The sequence below is a fragment of the Coenobita brevimanus genome, chromosome 73 (genome assembly GCF_032717465.1).
Source record: "Coenobita brevimanus isolate Jiangsu-jjx chromosome 73, ASM3271746v2, whole genome shotgun sequence".
In the NCBI taxonomy this organism is placed as follows: Eukaryota; Metazoa; Arthropoda; class Malacostraca; order Decapoda; family Coenobitidae; genus Coenobita; species Coenobita brevimanus.
In genome coordinates this window covers 29,876,860-29,897,431 of record NC_137026.1, presented here as the reverse complement: position 1 = coordinate 29,897,431, position 20,572 = coordinate 29,876,860, and the positions used below count along the sequence as shown (strand labels likewise).

Genomic DNA, 20,572 nt, shown 5'->3' with positions numbered 1-20,572 from the left:
ATTCCGACAAAAGCGAATTTCAGGCTACTAAGGCCGATGTATCAAAGTCTTAACGTATATCACTATCACAATGGTTCCATCCCAACCTCCTCTATATTCCCTTCCCAACTATGGCATACCTCTATGACATACAGTAATACCCTGGCATACGATACACCTAGATGCAATACCTGGCTTAATGATGGGGGTAGAAATATCACCATACCCTGCCTAATGATGGCCAATTCCCGGCTGAATGATGGGTTTTGATTTGTTTTACCAATTCATTCATCCATTCATCATCCAATCCTACATTGCACCATGACGAATGTAGGAGCCCAGGGCTAGGCAAGTTGGTCCTGACATTCAAGATGAGAATGACCAGCCTCACTCATCCCTGAGTGGCTCTACGTGAGCAATAAACCCCAACCACCCCTCGAATTCAAACCTTCAGCAGTTCAATCCAACTGGAGTGCCGTAATTACTCACTAAACCACCAGGCACCAGAATTTGGTTATATGGTTACGACCCAGCATAGTCAATGGTTTCCCGGTGTACAGGAAACAGGAAACCATTTACAACTCTGGGTGGTAACCATACAACCAATTTCTGGTGCCTGGTGGTTTAGTAATTACGGCGATCCAATCGGATTGAGCCGCTGATTGTTTGCATCCGAGGGGTGGTTGGGGTTCACTGTTCACGTAGTGCCACTCAGGGATGAGTGAGGCTGGTCACTCTCATCTTGAAAGTCAGGACTAACTTGCCTAGCCCCAGGCACCTACGCTCCTCATGGGGCAATGTAAGATTGGATGATGAATGAATGAATTGGTAAAACAAATCAAAACCCATCATTAAACTGGGGTTTGGCCACCATTAGGCAGGGTATGGTGGTATTTAGATGATATTTTATACTGAAACTGTGTTTAGGTTGATTAATAAACAGTTTTTAAACCCAGATTAATGTGTTTTAGCCATAGATGAGGTGAACATTGTCATTTTAGGGTACAGTTTCCTAAGTTTGATTTTTTCCAGACATTTTTGATGATTTTCAGGTTTTATTTATTGGTTTTAGTGTTGTTATTTACAGGTGTTAGGCTTAGGTTAGCTTCCTTTACTGCTGTTTGGCCATTTAGATTGGCTTTAAACTTGTTCTGGGGCTCATCTGAGTGGGTTTTGGACTTGGTTGGGTGGGAAACCCAAGGCTGAAAAACGCATCCCATTACATGTTAAAACTACCCCAATATACGATACCCCACCTAACAATGGGTTTTTACCTAACCAACTGCATCGTTAAACCGGGGTATACCTGTATGTAATGCATGCTAAGGTAGCACAATTATTACTAATCCAGGCACTATATCTATCACACAATATAAACATTTGCTTCGCTACATAAGTAAAACTCTCTATCATTTGGGGCAGGGTGAAGCAGAGTAGCAAACTCAGCTATAGCAAACACGACCCCTGCCAAGGCCTAACAGCTGATAATGGGCCTCAATGCTTTATGAACAATATATGTACAATATATGTGGTACAGTGGCAGAGTGTGCATTTTCGTAACAGGGAGAACAAGGGCTTGCACCCCGCCAGGGTAATAAAATTTGGGAGCATTTTGCCGGCCAAGTACAGTAGAACCTCGGTCCTCGAACACAATCCGTTCTGGAAGGCTGTTCCAGGACCAAATTGGTCGAGGACCGAACTAATTTTTCCCATAAGAAATAATGTAAATCATTTTAATCCGTTCCAAGACCCCAGACGCTTACCTATTTAAGTTTCAGCACTGGTACCAGTGCTTTCCTTCACGAGGTGACTGTATATTTCTCTTGCCTTTTCACAAATTATATACTCACTAACACTGTCTCCTGCTAACTGTTTCTCATTGATGAAGATAAGCAATAATTTTTCCACTTCTTCAATTATTTTCCGCACTACTTTCCTCTTTTCACTGCCAGTAACCGTACTGGATGAACTTGCTTACTTTGGAGCCATTATTAGGGACTAATACTGCACTGAATCAAGAAAAATGTGAAGCACAGCAGGGGGACCACGTTAACGAACAACAAAGGTGGACACGTGACTGTCGGTCGGCCAGCTTCCCTTCGTTTGGCTACGTTCAGGTTGGTCGAGGTCCGATATTTTGGTCGACCTCTGGAGCAAAAATTTCTTGAATTTTTTGGTCGAGGTCCGATTTGTTCGACATGTGAGATGTTCGAGGACCGAGGTTCCACTGTACTGCTTTGGCAGTACTGTGGGGTGCTGTGGTTCAACCAGTGTTGCGTACTATAAAGTATGTTTACACCCAGTCAGCGTGAGCGGGCCGATTACACTTGGTTCACAGACTACACACATATCCAAAGCCACTCCAACGCTACTATCACACTTACAAGCACTTATCACCCTACATACAATCTCTACCAGACAGCCCAAGCCACTCGGTAGAGATCCATAGGTTGTATCATCCCCACTTCGGTTGGGATAGGCCAGTCCTGTAGTGGACACTCAAACGGCTGATGATTATGATGTTCCACTGACACAATCACTTCACAATATATTCACAAAGACTATACAATAATGACATTTCAAACATGGCTTCTCCCTCGGACAGGACAGGGAAAATAGAGGAAGTTTACAGGGACGAGGGACAGAGCGCTACCCTTTCGCCTGGTTGGTGGTGAAACTTTGGAATACCAATTTGTTCTGCACCATGCCCAGGCCGCAGAGGTTGCCAAGTGCTTACTTTGGACACTAGACTGGCCTGCTAGGACACAGTAAAAGTTGATGCAAAGTGGCGGAAAACTTATTTTTTGGCATTTTTTTCCTGCTTTTGGACGCAATTTCGCATCTTCGTGTTTTGACCAAGAAAACTCCAAAGGATGCGAATCACATCTTCGTGTGCCAAAGGGTTAAGCATTAACAACTTCACTCTGGACACACTTTTATTTGTTACTACTGCCTTTAGATGATATATTGGAGATTGGAAAAGTTATTACAGTAATCCTTTTAAGATCCGGACGCCTGAGTCCCAGACACCCCAAGTCCCGGACATTTTGGGCTCGGGTCCTTGGACACCAAAAATGGCCCATTTAAAAAAAAAAAAAAAAAAAAAAAAAAAAAAAAAAAAAGAAGTGTTAATCCCTACTTAAAATTTGCCACACAGTGATGAAAAGCTTTGTTTTTGCATATAGCAGAGCGCCTGACTGCATCCTCCCCCCCCCCACGCTTAACTACCGTTTGACTACACGTTTGTCACCATGGCTGCCCCATGTGCTCGTTTTTGTAAATAAACAGCGAATAAACTGCAATACCTCACCAATAGACCACATGGGAATTAACAGTGTCGTGCAGTGTTAAGAAATTGGACTTCAGAGTGTAAAAGATTAAGTGCGGAGTGCAAGACTGGCGTGTTGCAACAGGAATGGCAAAAGTAATAACAGAATGTGCAGTGTTAAACAATTATACAGTAATTCACAGTGCAAAGGATTAACCCCTTCTTTACCGACCCCTCCCCCCAATGTAAACATTACGTTTACCCCCCATACCGACCTGATAGCTCCCCCTCCCGTAGTGTGAGGGGTAGTGTATATTTTTTGCCACGTCGAAACTATTCACTCTTTTTTATTTGTTTGTATACTGATGATCACATAAACCCAGTATGATGCTGGTAATAAAAAAAATATAAAATAAATCATTATGGTATATAAGTTTACATATCTTATGCTAAAGTACTGTTACCCAGGTAACTACTGTACAAACTGGCTTGAAAAAAATGTCCTGCACAGATGGATGGCTTATTTATTTACCTTGTAAGCTAAGCATGAAGTGTGTGGACACACGTGATGGTGATGGCGACCTTGACCCACTTGTTGCCGAGAGTGCAGCGTCACTAAGCTCGCTACTAATTTCCTCCTCCTCCTCACTCACATCAACTTTGCTATCATTTTCAGGATCACAGTCATCTACCGACACATCAGACACTGCTGCATCATCATCTAATACATCTAAACAAGTATCCTCATGAGGAATAAACTCATCACTACCGGAATCTGCCAGAGACGCCATGAGAGAAAAATATCCTTTACACCCTCTCTCGTGGTCAAGTGCGTGGTGACTGACTCTCTCAGGCAGGCCAAGAGGTGTAAATTTTGCTGTATGCCAGCAGAAAATATAGTATGATATCTGTAGTAGAAATTATAAATAAAATAATAATTGGTCTAAAAGAGGTTACATCACAGATGAGTGAGCAAGCCATTGGTGCCACCTCAACTCAGTCATGACGTATCTTATGATGTCAGAATTCGTCACAGTCTTTGTCGTCAAAACACAAAGCTGTTGCTAACACGAGGTCCTCAGAAACAGCCTTACCGAGCTACGCTGAGACCCATAAGCTGCCATTCATTAGAGGGTGTACCAGCGTACAACGGCAGCGGTTCCAGTGTCTCACAGGTGTTTACTGGTGATGTACGGGGGTACATCAAAACACATTTTCGGTAAAGAAGGGGTTAAGTGCAGCACAACACTGGATTACTGTATGTGCTTCAAGAGCATTTTCACCACTGCCAGAGCCTTAGAGCAGCGTTTCTTAACCTGGGGTGCTAGCAACCCAGGGGGTGCCGAAGTCAGTTTTCTGGAAAATGCAACATATATTGCTTTTGATTAGTACGGGCATCGTTAGTATTTTAGTTTTGGAGAATGTATAAAATGAATTGTCAAGGAGTACTTTACTTTACTTTATCCTTCTAGTAGTGCAGTAACTGTAGCAGTATAGCTACTGTAGTCCCAGTAATCAGATGTAAAGGGGTGCTGGACTGTGTTGCCTTACAGCAGGGGGTGCTGAGGTCAGAAAAGGTTAAGAAACGCTGCCTTTGAGGAAGCAGGTTATTCTTCATGATGGCCACGGATGTGTCGCAAGTACCCTGTACGCTATTTTCCATATTCACTTCTAATTCCTCCCTCTCTGGTTCCTTTTCATTTATTTCATGCTTTCTGTCCCTTATTTGTGTGAATAGGGTCTTGAATAGCTGCTGTGCATGTCTGTTAGGGAGTTAGGTGATTTTCAAAGTTAGGTTGGGTTAGGGTCAAGATGTACCTGTCCAGGGGGCATTTTCCCAAGTCCCAGATGTGCCTTTGGCTCTGTTACATCAGATCTTGGAGGAATTACTGTATTATTATTATTACTTTTTTACAGGAGTAGATGTAGCCTTCAATGGATAGATGGATGGATGGATTGAAGTGGGTTGGATGACTCAATTGGACATGTTTGTGTGAAGCTGCAGAATGTGGTGAATGTTTTTGGTGTCTCCGGTAGAGCCAGGATCCTGGGGGCTTGAATGATGAGTGAATGGAAGTGTGGCCTATTTGGATTGGGTAAGTTCATGCTGTCTGGACACTGCTACTCCTCACCCTGCCCTTGGGTGGGAAAGGAGATCCGGATGATGATGATGATGGATGACTAGGTGGCTGCATGGATAAATGAAGGGAATGAAGGTGAACAGAAGTAGGGCTGGATGCATGGATGATTGGACTGACTGATGAGTGGATAAAAAGTGAGATGGATGCATGAAGACATGGCAGGATGGACAGTTGGATAACTAAGCTGATGGGAGGAAGATGTATCAATATGAATGTAGGGTGGATGAATGGTTGGAGATCTCCTATGCTGATAAAGTATTATAATGTAAATTACTTCCTCTGACTGAAGGAACTGGTGAATATATCTTGTAGCCTCTTATCAGTCCTTTGTTTCATATGCACAGAACCTCTGCAGGTGCTGGAGTGTTGCCTTCATCTGGTGGCACCAGTATAACTGGGCAATGGAACTGCCTTGTTATACAGACATCCCTCAACTACTTCCTTATTCCCCAAAAGGAAGACAATGAGTTGCAGCATTAAAGCAACTTCAGCCTGCGGTCTGCTGAGTTCATGTTTCGGATGAACCTTGGGCTACAACAACAACAACTATGACTACTAAATAAAATCAGCCCTTTCTACTTCCTCCTAAACCACTCTGAAGTCCACTTCTCTTACTCTATTACCTCTCTTTTCTATTAATACTTTGCCAATTCAATTCCTCCATTCACCTAAACAATAATGTCACCCATCCTGCCAAAATCATTTAGTCTTATCTATACTCACTGTATGTATGTACTGTACTGTACCTGTAGAATGGCCCCAGGGTAGTTGTTTACCTGTGATCAATGGGTCTGCTCAGTCACAAACAGATACTGCTCATGAACATTTACAAAACTCTCAACCAGTCAACAAAATCCTGTTCACTATTAGCAAGCAAGTATGTATTGCCTACACCATATACATCAGCTGCAAGATATTCCACTCCTACCATCCAACACCATCTTCACTGTGCTTAATTTAACAAACGTTTATACAATAATTCCTCTTTACAATCTTTTGACTTATCATGCTTTCAGAATAAAGCTGTTCATCAACATGGGGACAGTTTGCACAAAACCATGTGACATAATATATTATCAGTGTTCAATATTACCATTGTCATGATGTGCAGTAAAGGGTCAGGGTTGTTTAACTACAAGAAAAATTTTGACACATCACTTATTTTCTTAACCCATGAATTGTAACTATGGGAAAATCAGCTGTGCACCTAGAGAAAAAAAAATAATAATAACAATAAATCATCATCACCCGGAACTCCTTTCCCACCTTAGGGCAGGGTGAGGAGTAGCAATGTCCAGACAGCCCAAGTCTGCCCAATCCAATAGGCCACGCTTCTGTTCACTAACCATTCAAGCCCTTGGAATTCTGTCTCTATCTGATGTGCCAAAAACATTCACCACGTTCTGTAGCTTCACATAAGCATATCCGATTGAGTCAGTCCGGATGCTGTCGTGTTAAAAAACGGGGCCAAATCCCTAATCATGCGCTTCTCCTCACAATATTAATCCAGCCAGCTCGATCTCATCAGTCCCCTAGCCTCACCGACTTCCAAACCTCTCATCCTCATACACTCATCCACCATTCCCTCCTTCTCCTTGGCCTACCTCGCCTCCTCCCTCTTTCAAATTCGCTCAGATATACCTTTTTCACCATTCTATTGTTATCCATTCTCTCCACACGACCATACCATCTCAGTATACAGTACTCTCTTCAATTCTGGTGTCCATTGACTTCCTCATTCCATATCTTTGACGAATCACATTATTTCGTATCCTATCCACTCTCTTTACTCCACATACATTCCTCGGCAGTCCAATCTTCACTCTTCCCACTCCTGATTTTTCAATTTCATTTCACACCACCGTTTCACATCCATATGTTAAAGTTGGCACCATTATTCCTTCATGTACGCCTTGTGCAGCTGCAACACCCAAGCCTCTGCTTCTTATCAGTGCCTTCATTGCACCAGCTACTTTCCTTCCTTGTGTCACTTTACTCTCCACTTCTTTTGTACATTTTCCTCTTGCTTATATAACTGTGCCCAGGTATTTGAACCCACTCACCAACTCCAGTCTCTCTCCATTCACTGTAATATTGCACTGGGGGTCACCTTCTCTCTCTCAATAACCATCAATTTACTCTTTTCTACATTTTCCCTCAATGCATGAAGCTCACAAACATCAGCAAAACTCTGCACTAGTCTACCAAGTTCTTGTCCGGTATTTGCAAGTAGTACCACATCATCAGCACAGGCTACAACAAATCTGAGATATTCCATCCATCACCATTCATTACCAACACCATCCCCCTCTCCAGAACTCATGTTTTTAATTCTCTAATCACCATCTATCAATCTACTGCCAGATGCCTTAATGGACACAAACAAATCACCTCCATGTCATCCTGTCCCCAGCCACTTCGTTGCCCTACTCCCAGCTCCCACCCCCCTCTCTCATATACCTCTCCACTCCATCCCTTCATCTCATCCTTGGCCTCTCCCTCCCTCTCCCCCACTCCACCTCACTCACATACACTCTCCTCATCAGTCTCTTGCTCTCCATCCTCTCCACATGTCCAAACCACCTCATTGTGATTCACCTAACGCTTCCTATCACATCCACATCTACACCACAATGCTATTTCACTTCCTCATTAGTCAGTCTGTCTCTCCATGTGACTCCACACGCTCCTCTCAAATAACTCATTTCCACTGCTCTCACTCTTGTGTCCCTCCAACAAGGTCCAAGTTTCACTTCCATATGTTAGAGTTGATATCACAATACTGTCATGTAGTAGCTTTTTCACTTCCATGCTCACTTCTCTGTTTCTTATCACTGCTTTCAAGGAACCAGCAACCTTTCTTCCCTGTTGCACCCTTTCAAGCACTTCACCCTCTAAACTTCCATCCTTACTCATCACACTACCCAAGTACTTAAATGCACTCATATTTTCAATTTCCTCACCATCCAACCTCACTGCACATTCACTGACTTCACTTCTCTTGAAGACCATAACCATACTCTTCCCTACACTCACTTTTAGATTCCGTTTCTCACACATTCTCCCAAACTCCTCCACAAAGACTTGCAGCTCCCCTTCGTCTTCACTTAACAACACAGCATCATCTGCAAACAACAGTACAGGGAGTTTCCAAACACTGCCCTCTCTCACTAGGGCCACTCCAACATCCACTGCCCTACCTTGTATCTCTTTTATAACCCCATCCATATGCAGATTGAACAACCATGGACACATGACACATCCTTGTTTCAATCTAACCTTCAAATAGAAAAATTCACTCAGTTCACTATCCACACACACTGCAGCCTTAGCACCCTCATAAGTTGGGAATGCTACTAATAAAAAGTAGTGGCGTTCCCATTCCCGTTACTAGCTCGAAAAAGTTGTGGCTTTACTGGATTCGCTACTTGATAGGAAATGTAGTGGCACTCCCGCTCCCGCTATTTTGGATAAGAAAAAGGTGCACGAAGGAAAGGTTAACAAAAATCTGTGATATACCAATACACTATATACTGTTTTGATAATATTAGTCAGTCTGAGTGGTTATGTTGTGTACCAGTAATGTCAGTATATACTTATACTGAAAAAAAAACAAAAAAAAAAATATCATATACATGTCGGTGTCACTTTAATGAAGCTTAGAGCCGAAGGTACAGGAAAAAGCTATTACTGCATAATGTAACAAATGTTCATTTACATTGGTACCTAGTATACCTACTGAAAGTAACATACATAAATAAAAGGGAACAAAAATGTGCCCTACCATTGATACATATTATATAGATTAATATTTTCAATATCTATTTAAGATATGTACAAAAAGGAAAGTAAAAATGAACTGGGGCTTTCTTTTAAAGGTTATTTATACATATCAATGTTTTTTCCATTACTTTAAACTGAAAGTAACATACTGTTATGAAATAATAATGAAGTGAGTAAGAATTAGTCTGAAAGAGAGAGTGAGGGACACACCAGGAGTTAGAGAAGGGGATAGTTAGAGGTGTGTGTGTGTGTGTGTGTGTGTGTGTGTGTGTGTGTGTGTGTGTGTGTGTGTGTGTGTGTGTTAGCACTGCCTACATCTAGCTGACATCCTTATTTATCTTTACTTAATTTAAATGATCGATAATTAACTAGCAAATTCCTGTCTTATTATTGCATATTACTAATAAATAATAATGAATAAATTACTGATGTAATGAAGAACAAACATCATTATTTGACAGAATTGACGAAAGCAGTATTTTTCGCCATTAATAAATACAACCAAACCATCAGCATATCTGTATGTACTCACCGACTTCGGACCTGTATTCGTCGTGTGAGTAGCAAGAAGCGCGGTAACGCGTAAGTACGGCCAAAAAGTAGTGGCGCTCTCAGTTCCGCTACTGGCTAAAAAAAGTAATGGCGTTACCACCATCACTACTAATAATGGCACTATTCCCAGCTTTGCCTCATACATACTCTTCATGGCCTTCAAAAACTTCCCATCTACTCCATATATTTCTAATACTTTCAACAATCCTTGTCTATCCACCCTGTCATATGCTTTCTCCAAATCCATGAAGGCCGCATACAACTTCTTTCCCTTTTCTAGAAACTTTTCCACTACAGATCTAAGAATGAATATCTGATCTACATAATCTCTTTTCTTCCTAAAACCTCCCTGGTCTTCTCCAACCAATTCCTCTGTTATTTCCCTAACTCTGTCAATAAGTATCCTACCATATACTTTTCCTATTACACTAAGAAGACAAATGCCCTTATGATTACTGCACACATCTTTTTCCCCTTTTCCTTTGTACAGGGGAATACGGTAATTATACCTGACTTCCAATCCTCTAGGGCTCTGCCTTCCTCCCATGCCAATCTGCACATCTTCCACATCCATTCTACCACTATCTCTCACCCATGCTTCAGCATTGCACCACACACTCCATCTATTCCTGGGGCTTTCCCTATTTCAACTTTCTTCACTGCTTCCATCCCTCCTTCTCCTAGCCATTCCCTAGGCATTTATACTTCCATTACTTTCATTTTCTATGTTCAACAATTTCTTAAAGTGTTTTCTCCATCTGCTCACTTTTTTTCCCTTCTCCACTACTAATATACCATTTTTATCTTTCACTCCTCAGCTAACTTCTTTGGCACCCTGTCTAACTGTCTTTACCTCTTTCCAGAATATTTTCTTACATTCCCTCCACTTTACACTCATCCATATTTATATCACCTCATCCATATATATATACTGAACAGTCACAACCTTGTTGCACGCCCACATCGATCATGAACCATTCACTTAGATGCCCATTTACCCTTACACATGCTTCACTATACTGTCGTAAAACAACTTGACGGCACCTAGCAGCTTACCATCTACACCGTACATGCCCAAAACCTTCCACAATCCTTCTCTGTCTACTTTGTCGTATGCTTTTTCTAGATCCATGAATGCCATAAACACCTTATAATCCTTCTCACAAGCCTTCTCCACCATCTGCCTCACTGTAAATATTTAATCCACACATCCTCTGCCACTCCTAAAGCCACCCTGTTCATCACTCACTAAGACTTCTGATATCTCTCTTACTTTCTCTATAATAATTCTTCCATATACCTTCCCTACCACACTCAATAAACTTATGCCATGATAATTCTTGCACTCACTTCACTCACAGGGCACCACAGAAGTTAGCTGGAGAGTGTAAGATAAAAATAGTAGATTGCTAGTGAAGGGAGAAAAAGTAAGCAGATGGAGAGAACACCTTAAGGAGTTGCTGAACATAAAGAATGAAAGTATTGCGAGTATAACTGGCTGGAGAACGGCTGGGAGAAGGAGGGATGTGAGCAGAGAGGAAGAAATCAGTAGGATGGACGTTGTGGAAGCAATGATGAAAGTTAAAATGGGGAAAGCCCCAGGAATTGATGAGTGTGTGGTGAAATGCTGAAACATGGGTGAGAGATAGTAGTAGAATGGATGTGGAAGATGTGCAGATTGGCCTGGGAGGAAGGTAGAGTCCAGGAGAATTGGAAGTCAGGTATAATAGGAGCCCCCACAAACTCCTGAAAGTTGCCAGTGTTCGCCCGATCACTAAATAGCGTGGGGTCACTACCTGCTCAGAGGTGGTGTACCTTCCATTAAAAAAATTCCTATCGGGATTATTACTCGTGCATAAAGCATTATACCAGTATTATTTTCATCTTAGATATGTTACTGATGCTCTAAACGATATTTACTCTGAAATGTTCTCCACAGAGTTTACTAAAAGCAATTAAAGCTTATTGTGTGTTTTTGCATTCAGCACATTATTATCAAGTGTTATGAATCTCATTTGTTGGAAACATTTATCAAACAGTTTCCAAAGATCGTAATCTTTCATTTGGCAAATCCTGACATGATTCTATCCATTATACACTTAGTACTAGTAAGAATTGAATGGCCGAAAGGTTACGTGGCCGAGATCAGCGACCCGATTTTTAAAGGCGTGGTATTACTTTTGCTTTGTGAAAACGACTCATTTCTCCTACAATCTATTTTTCCACATATATTTTAGCTGTGCAGTTGACCACGGCACTATATTTTCCTGATTTATTAGCTGATTTCAAAAGGCGCGAGCATCAGGTGTGGTGTATACACAGCATCAGTTCCACCCTGGGCCCCTGGCGGCAGGCACACAAACTACACCACGCTGCCCATGAGACAGTGCCTCCATATGAGCTCGGTGAGTTCATACAATCTTCGATTGTTTAAGTACCATATTTCCTTCATTTGTTATGTGTGATACAATTTCGTTATACCCATTTACCATTTTTCCGTACAAATGTACATTCATCACGTAAAAACACGACAGTGATCAATACTCAGGCAACATAATACTCGCATGTAGGCTGTCCCTAAAATGAGATGGACACAACCTTCCGTTTCTTTTATATTTTGATAAAGAAGCCATTTTTTTCTCCAGTATTATATGTAGATAAATCAATATACAGACGCAAAAACAAAAAATGAGGGAAGATCAGAAGAGGAGAAGAAGAAATTTTTTTTACAAAGTAATAGGATTGCAGGTACGAAAGTGGTACACAAACAGGATGGAATAAAAAGGAGGAAGGTAGTAAAACCATGTCATGACAAGTATATAAACAAGATGATAAAGTTGATGTACTCAAATGTGGATGGAATGGTATCTAAATTACTAGAGATGAATGATTATGTCAGAGAAAATGAACCACAAATAATATGCCTAACTGAAACAAAATTAACACCAAGGATGTCCAATGACATACTAAACTTAGAGGAATACAATATACTGTATGGAGAAGAGACAGAAATTTAAAAAAAGGAGGAGGAATTATAATATTAAGCAACGTTGGCTCTGGTTAGTACTTGGATGGGTGACCGCCCGGGAACACCAGATGCTGTTGGCATAACGTTCTCCCTACGAGTCACGTGGGGTTGGTGAAGGATTAGTGCCCCTCCCTGTAAGACAATTAACTCTAAGCCCTTGGCCACCCCGTTTGGGATACATGGCGTCTGGCAATGAATGAATGATGAATGAACTATTTTCGGTAAAGTAACACAAAAATTGTGTACCAGAGGGCAATTCAAGTTGACCCCACTTTTGCACATTAAGTTATCTGGGGAGAGGTGGCATCTTTTTCCAGTTTGTGGGGGCTCCCATTACTGTATTTTCCTGTACAAAGGAAAAAGGGAAGGTGTGTGGTAATCATAGGGGCATTTGTCTTCTTAGTGTAATAGAAAAAGTATATGGTAGGATACTTATTGACTGAGTTTGGGAAGTAACAGAGAATTAGTTGGAGAAGAACAGGGAGGTTTTAGGAAGGGAAGAGGCTGTGTAGATCAAATATTCATTCTTAGATCTTAAGTGGAAAAGTTTCTAGAGAAGAGAAAGAAGTTGTATGCGGCTTTCATAGATTTGGAGAAAGCATATGACAGGGTGGGTAAACAAGGATTGTGGAAAGTAGTAAGAAAACATGGAACAGATGGGAAGTTATTGAAGGCCGTGAAGAATAATTATGAAAGTGCTAGGGCTGCACTGCTGGTGGATAGTGAATATTTCTATTTGAAGGTTGGATTGAAACAAGGATGTGTCATGTTTCCATGGTTGTTCAATCTGTATATGGATGGGGTTATAAAAGAGATACAAGGTAGGGCAGTGGATGTTGGAGCGGCCTTAGTGGGAAAGGGCAGTGTTTGGAAATTCTCTGTACCGCTGTTTGCAGATGATACTGTGTTGTTACGTGAAGACGAAGGGGAGCTGCAAGGCTTGGTGGATGAGTCTGGAAGAGTGTAAGAGAAAAACGGAATCTAAAGGTGAATGTAGGGAAGAGTAAAGTTATGGTCGTCGAGAGAAGTGAAGTCAGTGAATGTACAGTGAGGTTGGATGAGGAGGAACTGGAAAATGTGTGTTTAAGTACTTGCGTAGTGCGACGAGTAGAGATGAAAGTTTAGAGGGTGAAGTGCTTGAAAGGATACAACAAGGAAGAAAGGTTGGTGGTTACTTGAAAGCAGAGACAAGAAACAGAGAAGTGAGCATGGAAGTGAAAACGTTACTACATGACAGTATTGTGATACCAACACTGACGAATGGAAAAGAAGCTTGAACCTTGTTGGAGGGACACAAATCAAGAGTGAGAGCAGTGGAAATAAGCTATTTGAGAGAAGCATGTGGAGTCACATGGAGAGACAGACTGACAAATGAGGAAGTGAAGGAGCCCTGTGGTGTGGATGTGGATGTGATAGAAAGCGTTAGGAGAAACACACTGAGGTGGTTTGGCCATGTGGAGAAGATGGAGAGTGAGAGACTGATAAGGACAGTGTATGTGAGTGAGGTACAGGAGGGGAGAGGGAGGGGGAGGCCAAGGATGAGATGGAGGGATGGAGAAGTATATGAGAGAGGGAGGTATGAGCTGGAAGTAGGGCAATGAAATGCCAGGGGCCAGGGCAACTTGGAGGCAATTTGATTGTGGCCACCCCTTACAAAATTAAGGTGTGGCAACAGATAGATGGATAGACTTCACTCACTTTTATTTTTGTACAGAGGTACAATCACAGCCTTTTTCCACTCTGCATGCACAGTTTCACTCATGCATGCCTTCCTACATATCTTTAACAAGCACTTCACTCTGCTCTTTCAACAACACTTAATCATCTCCGCATACACCTCATCAACACCAGCTGCTTTCCCATTCTTCAGCTGCTTCACAGCACTCTTCACCTGTGCGAGTGTCACGTTTCCTGGCACAGCATTTCTCCTCTGCATACCCCCAAAACCATTCATGTTTACAGTTGCTCTGCTCACTCTCGTCCCATTTATCAGGTTTTCAAAATTTTCTTTCCATCTGGTCCTTACTTCATCCCCATGGGTTAATAATCTACCACCTACATCCTTCACACCTTGACATTTCTTTCCGCTTTCACTTCTACATTTCCGCACCTCTTTCCAGGATAACTTCCTATTTTCAGAGTAGCTTGCATTCATTTTTCTTCCTAGATCATTATTTACCTCCTCCTTTTTTCCTCTTCGCTAGTCTCTTTATGTGCTTCCTTCTCTCAATATATTCAGTTCTTATTTCAACTGAACCCCTGTCCTGTAACCACTCCAGCCACTTCTTCCTCTTTTCCTCCACTGCTCTCTTAACCTCTTCTTCCCACCATGCCGTACGTTACCTTTCTTCTTTGTTGTTACTCTTGCCACATTACACACCGCTTTAGCATTTCTAACTAAGCAATCCCTATACGTATTCCACAGGTTGTCCAGATCCATTTTATCCCAATTCACTGATTCTAACTCCTCCCCTGCTTTGGTCCAGTGTTCATCTGCCATTCTTTGATCCTCAGCTTCTTGACTTTCAGTCTTCTCCCTGACTACTACTCTCTCTCCCGGTCCACCTCACTCCTCTCAGCTTGATCTTGCATACCACCATATATGATCCGACAGACCTTGACATCGTCTCACGACCCTTGTATCAGCAACCATTCCCAACACCGACCTCTCTAAGAGCATGTAATCAATCTGGCTTCTTTCAATACGATCCCCGTTCCCTCTATACCATGTATATTAATGAGGAGCTTTGTGTTTGAAATACGTGTTACAAATGCACAACCCCCTTTCCTGACACATATCCTTCAGTTGCTTACCATTATCATTTTCTCCAGGTACTCCATTACAACCCATTATGTTATCCTCAGGACCCGTGCCTGCTCTAACCATTCATATCGCCCATTACAATCACTTTATAGCTCCTGGGCATTTTCCAACTCAATGCATTTTTTGGTTGTACAGTTTCACAGAAAATATGATTCAGAATCATTACCATCATCATCCGGACCTCCTTTCCCACCCTAGGGCAGGGTGAGGGGTAGCAATGTCCAGACAGCCTAAATTTGCTCAATCCATTGGGCCATGCTTTCTTCACTCACCACTAAAGCTCCCCAGAATCCTGGCTCTATCTGATATGCCAGAAACATTCACCATGCTCTGTAGCTTCGCGTAAACATATCCAACAGAGTCAATCCGGACACTGTCACATTAAAAGGGTGCCAAATCCCTGACCATGTGCTTCTCCTCATAACATGCATCCAGCCAGCTCAATCTCTTGACAGTCCCCTAGCCTCACCAACTTTCAAACTCTTTCTCACACACTCACCTAGCATATCCCTCCACTTCTCCTTAGCCTACCTCGCCTCTTCCCTCCTTCAAATTTGTTCAGATATACCTTTTTCACCACTACTGTTATCCATTCTTGCCACATGACCATACCATCTCAGTACACTCTCTTCGATTCTGGTGTCCACAGACTTCCTCACTCCACACCTTTCATGAATCACATTATTTTGTAGCCTATCCACTCTCTGTACTCCATATACATTCCTCAGCAGTCTCATCTCCACTGCTCTTACTCCTGACTTTTCATTTTCATGCCACACCATAGTCTCACATCCACATGTTAAAGATGGCACTAACACTCCTTCATGTAAGCCTTGTGCAGCTGCAATACTCAAGCCTCTGTTTCTTATCAAGGTCTTCATTGCACAAGCTACTTTCCTTCCTTGCATTACTCTACTTTCCACTCGTTTTGCACATTTTCCTCTCTTTTCTATCCCTGTACTCAGGTATTCGAACTCTCTCAGCAATTCCAGTCTCTCTCCACTCACTGTAACATCACACTGGGAGTCACCTTCACTCTCAATAACCATCGCTTTACTCTTTTCTATATTTACTCTCAAGACATGATGCTCACAGACATTAGCAAAACTCTGCACTAGCCTACTAAGTTCTTGTCCGGTATTTGCAAGTAGTACTGCATCATCAGCATACAACAAATTTGAGATATTCCATCCATCACCATTCACTATCATCATCATCTCTCTCTATATTACTCGTGTTTTTACTTCCCTCATGACCCCATCCATATATATATTGGACAACCATGGGGACATCACACAGTCTTGTCGCATGTCCACACTGATCATAAACCATTCACTTAAGATGCCCATTTACCCTTACACATGCTTCACTGCCATAATAAAAAACTCCCGATGGCACCTAACAGCTTACCATCTAATATTTTTTGATCATTATGTATCACAGTTTTGCTGCTAGAGTTTCTTGAAGTTAAGATTTTCTGGAAATTGAAAAAATATATAAACCCACACCCTGATATCTGGCTGTGTTGTGTACCAGTGGGAGTGTTCAGTTAGCGAGTATGTCAGATATCGAAGCAATTTTTCCCATAAGATACTGACGAAAAGACAGATGTGTTCCAGACCCAAACCCAAACTCTCATATACATTACTCAATCAATAAACACTGACACAGAACCACCATAGGTAATGTTATCATCCTCATAGACAGTACCATGGCTAAAAATGGTACATCAAACTTCACATGCAGGAGGGTGGGCTGGTGGGATGTGCGGTGTTCAACACTGCCTCAGGGCAACTAAACACCCAGACAGGCTGCTGACAGTGTGCCAAGCAGTGATGGGGGAAGGTGGAAGGATAGGGAGGGAGACAAGCAAGGGAGGGGGAGGGAGACAAGTGGGGGTGAGGAAGAGTGGGGGGACAGGGAAGGAGGCAACAAAGCCAAACAGCCCTACTACCCCTCCCCACAGTCTCACTCACTCGCCATTCTCACTCATTCACACACACACACACATGGGAGACAAGTGGGGGTGAGGGAGGGTGGGAGGATAGAGAGGGAGACAACCAGAGATGGGGGAAGGCAGGGGGACAGGGAGGGAGATATGCCTGGCAGTGCTGAGTGTGGTGGGGGATGGAGGAGGGAAAGGGAGGAGAGGAAGGACAGGGGGAGAAGTGAGGGGATGGAAGGAGGACGGGTGGGCCAGGAAAGCCTCGTTTCAAACCTAGGGAGAGGCGAGGTGTTCAACTGGAGAAGTGGGGTGTCGGATTGGAGAGGCAGGGTGTCAGACTAGTGAGGCGACGGATATTCAAACTGTTTGGACTGTGGGAATGTTCCCTTATTTCTTGTGTTCGGTCTAGTGAAGCGCCAGTTATCAATACGCCGGATAACAGGGTATGGGTGTACAGGTACAGCTGCGGTCAAAAATAATGTTCTACCTTTTTAGCTGAACAATTATGCGACTCCAACACAGAGTAAGTATTAAGTTAAGTTTATTGGGTTCCACAGATCACATCATGGAGATTCAAAAGTCAGTGTTCACTGACTCTTTAGTTATCATTATGACATGGATCACTATTCACGTCTGCAACTGTAAATTTTTTCCATTAAAGACCAGATATATGGTATGAGATGGATGCATGTATGCTGCATCAGGGGTCTGCCAATTTCCGGGTCAATATCAACTATAGTTTAGCTGTAACAGCACAAAGAAAGTGCAAGATATTCTATTTTAATTGGTTTCTATTAATACTATAGTTGGAGATACACCTACTTAGGTACACCACAGTTTACAGGTTTAACGATGAATTTTACTATTTAATCCAAACAAGCAATTCTAATCAAAATATCATATATATTTCTTATTCTTATTTGAGGTCAGATTTTTTTTTTTTGGGGGGGGGGGTGGTGGTGGGGGGGGGAGGATACTCTTTCTTTGTAAAACATAACCCTCCTTAATAGCGAGGGTTAATTAATACAGTATACTGTATATATGAAGAGGCAGGTGGGGAAGGCAGCAAGTGTGTCTGGGTTGACTACCGAAATGTTGAAGGCCTCCGGAGATATAGGGGTGAGGTTAGTCACTGACCTGATAAATACGATTATATATGAGTGTGTTGTCCCAGATGACTGGCTGAAGAGTGTAACTGTAAATGTGTACAAAGGGAAGGGTGATGTCCTGGAATGAGGAAATTATAGAGGTATAAAGCTTTTAGATCAAATAATGAAGGTAATGGAGAGAGTTCTAGAAGGTATGATTAGAGAACGAGTGAATATTGATGAGACGCAGTTTGGGTTTATGCTAGGCAGGGGGACCACTGATGCCATATGCATTGTTCGACAGCTTCAGGAAAAATATATTGGAAAGAAAAGGGATCTGTACTGTGGTTTTGTTGATTTGGAAAAGGCCTTTGACAAAGTCCCTAGAGAGGTGGTGAAGTAGGCAATGAGAAAGCTTGGGTTGGAGGAGTGGCTGGTTAGGGTGGTTATAGCCATGTACGTGGGTGCTCACACCCAGGTAAGAGTGAATGGAGATTTCAGTGATGAGTTTTCCGTGAATATTGGTGTGCATCAGGGGACAGTTTTGAGTCCCATGTTGTTTATCATGGTACTTGAAGCCCTCTCACATGACTTCAGAAATGGACTCCCATAGGAGATGTTGTAAACTTATGATTTGGTCTTGATTGCAGAGAATGAAAGGGAAGTGGAGGAAAGATTCAGGAAGTGGAGAGATGGTATGGGGCACAAGGGCTTAAGGGTAAATGCAGATGAAGCAAAAGTAATGATATCTAGGGTTGGTGGCGGTACAGTCAAAGAAGAGGGAGAGTGGCCATGTGCAATTTGCCGCAAGGGCATGGGAAGTCCATCTTGTGCAGTGTTTGTGATGGGTGCACAAAAGATGTAGTGGTATTAGAGGTAGACTGTGAGATAAAGCTGATTTTATCTGTGCGGCATGTCGGGGAGAGAAGGTGGAGATTGTCAGGCGTGAAAGGATTGAACTTGCTGGTGAGTCTCTTAAGTGTGTGGAAGAGATTTGTTATTTCGGAGATATGTTATGTGCTGGAGGTGGGGCTGGAGCTAGCTCTGTGGGTAGGATGAGAAGTGGTTGAAAGAAGTTCAGGGATCTCTTGCCTTTCGTGACATTGAGAGGACTCTCCCTACACGCTAAGGGGTCTTTGTATGCAGCATGTGTTAGGAGTGTGATGCTGCATGGTAGTGAGACCTGGGCAGTAAAGGAAGAGGATATTCGCAGGCTCAAACATACAAAAATGACAATGATTAGGTGGATGTGCAGTGTGTCCCTGCATGCAAGGCCTGGGGGGGCTAGGTTTACAATGGAAGAGTTGAGGGTTAGGATGGGACTGGAGCGTATTGGTGTTGTGATAAGGAGAGGTAGATTGAGATGGTTTGGGCATGTGGAGAGGATGGGGGATGATAACTGGGTGCAGAAGGTGAGAAATGTTACTACTGGGGGTGGGGCTGTGAGGGGTAGATTGAGAAAGACGTGGGACAAGGTCATTAAGTGTGACCACAGGGTTAAGCGACTGAGGAGGGAGGCTGCCACAGATCGAGCAGCATGGAGAGCCGCCATTAGGTGACCAAGGCCGATGCATACAAGCAATGTTGGAGCCTACAAAAAACAAAAACGATAACCAGTGTGAACCCCTTGACTACAGGGCTTATATTTTTGTGAGTTAAAGATGCTCTCTAACCACTCTTCCTTGGTTATATATTTCTGGATATGACTGGTTAATATCCTTTTGTATGTTATTTATGCAGAGTATGGCAATACTGTAAAACCTCGATATAATGGACTTCAATGTACTGGAATTCACTTTTAGGGCAGTCGAGGACCTGACTAAATTTTTATATATTGAGAAAAGTGTGAGGATGACGAGAGATAAGTGAAATATACAAAGTGAGCATATTTAGTTTGTATGATTGTAATTAGTATGGTGTATAAAGTGTACAGTTCAGTATTTGAAAAGCGTATAAAATTAAGT

General features: G+C 42.4%; 1 protein-coding gene across 6 annotated transcripts in view; it reads right to left on the bottom strand.

The window, feature by feature from the left end:
* Positions 1-20,572, bottom strand: part of LOC145407549 (uncharacterized) — a 305,436-nt gene that overhangs the window by 229,829 nt on the left and 55,035 nt on the right. The window contains exon 1 of one of the 6 annotated variants that reach the window (XM_080278477.1): positions 9,704-9,792. The exons of the other annotated variants lie outside the window; for them this stretch is intronic. The gene's annotated coding sequence lies outside the window, so the exon portion shown is untranslated. Of the gene's footprint in view, positions 1-9,703; positions 9,793-20,572 lie in introns of those variants that run through there. 6 annotated transcript variants of the gene reach the window in all.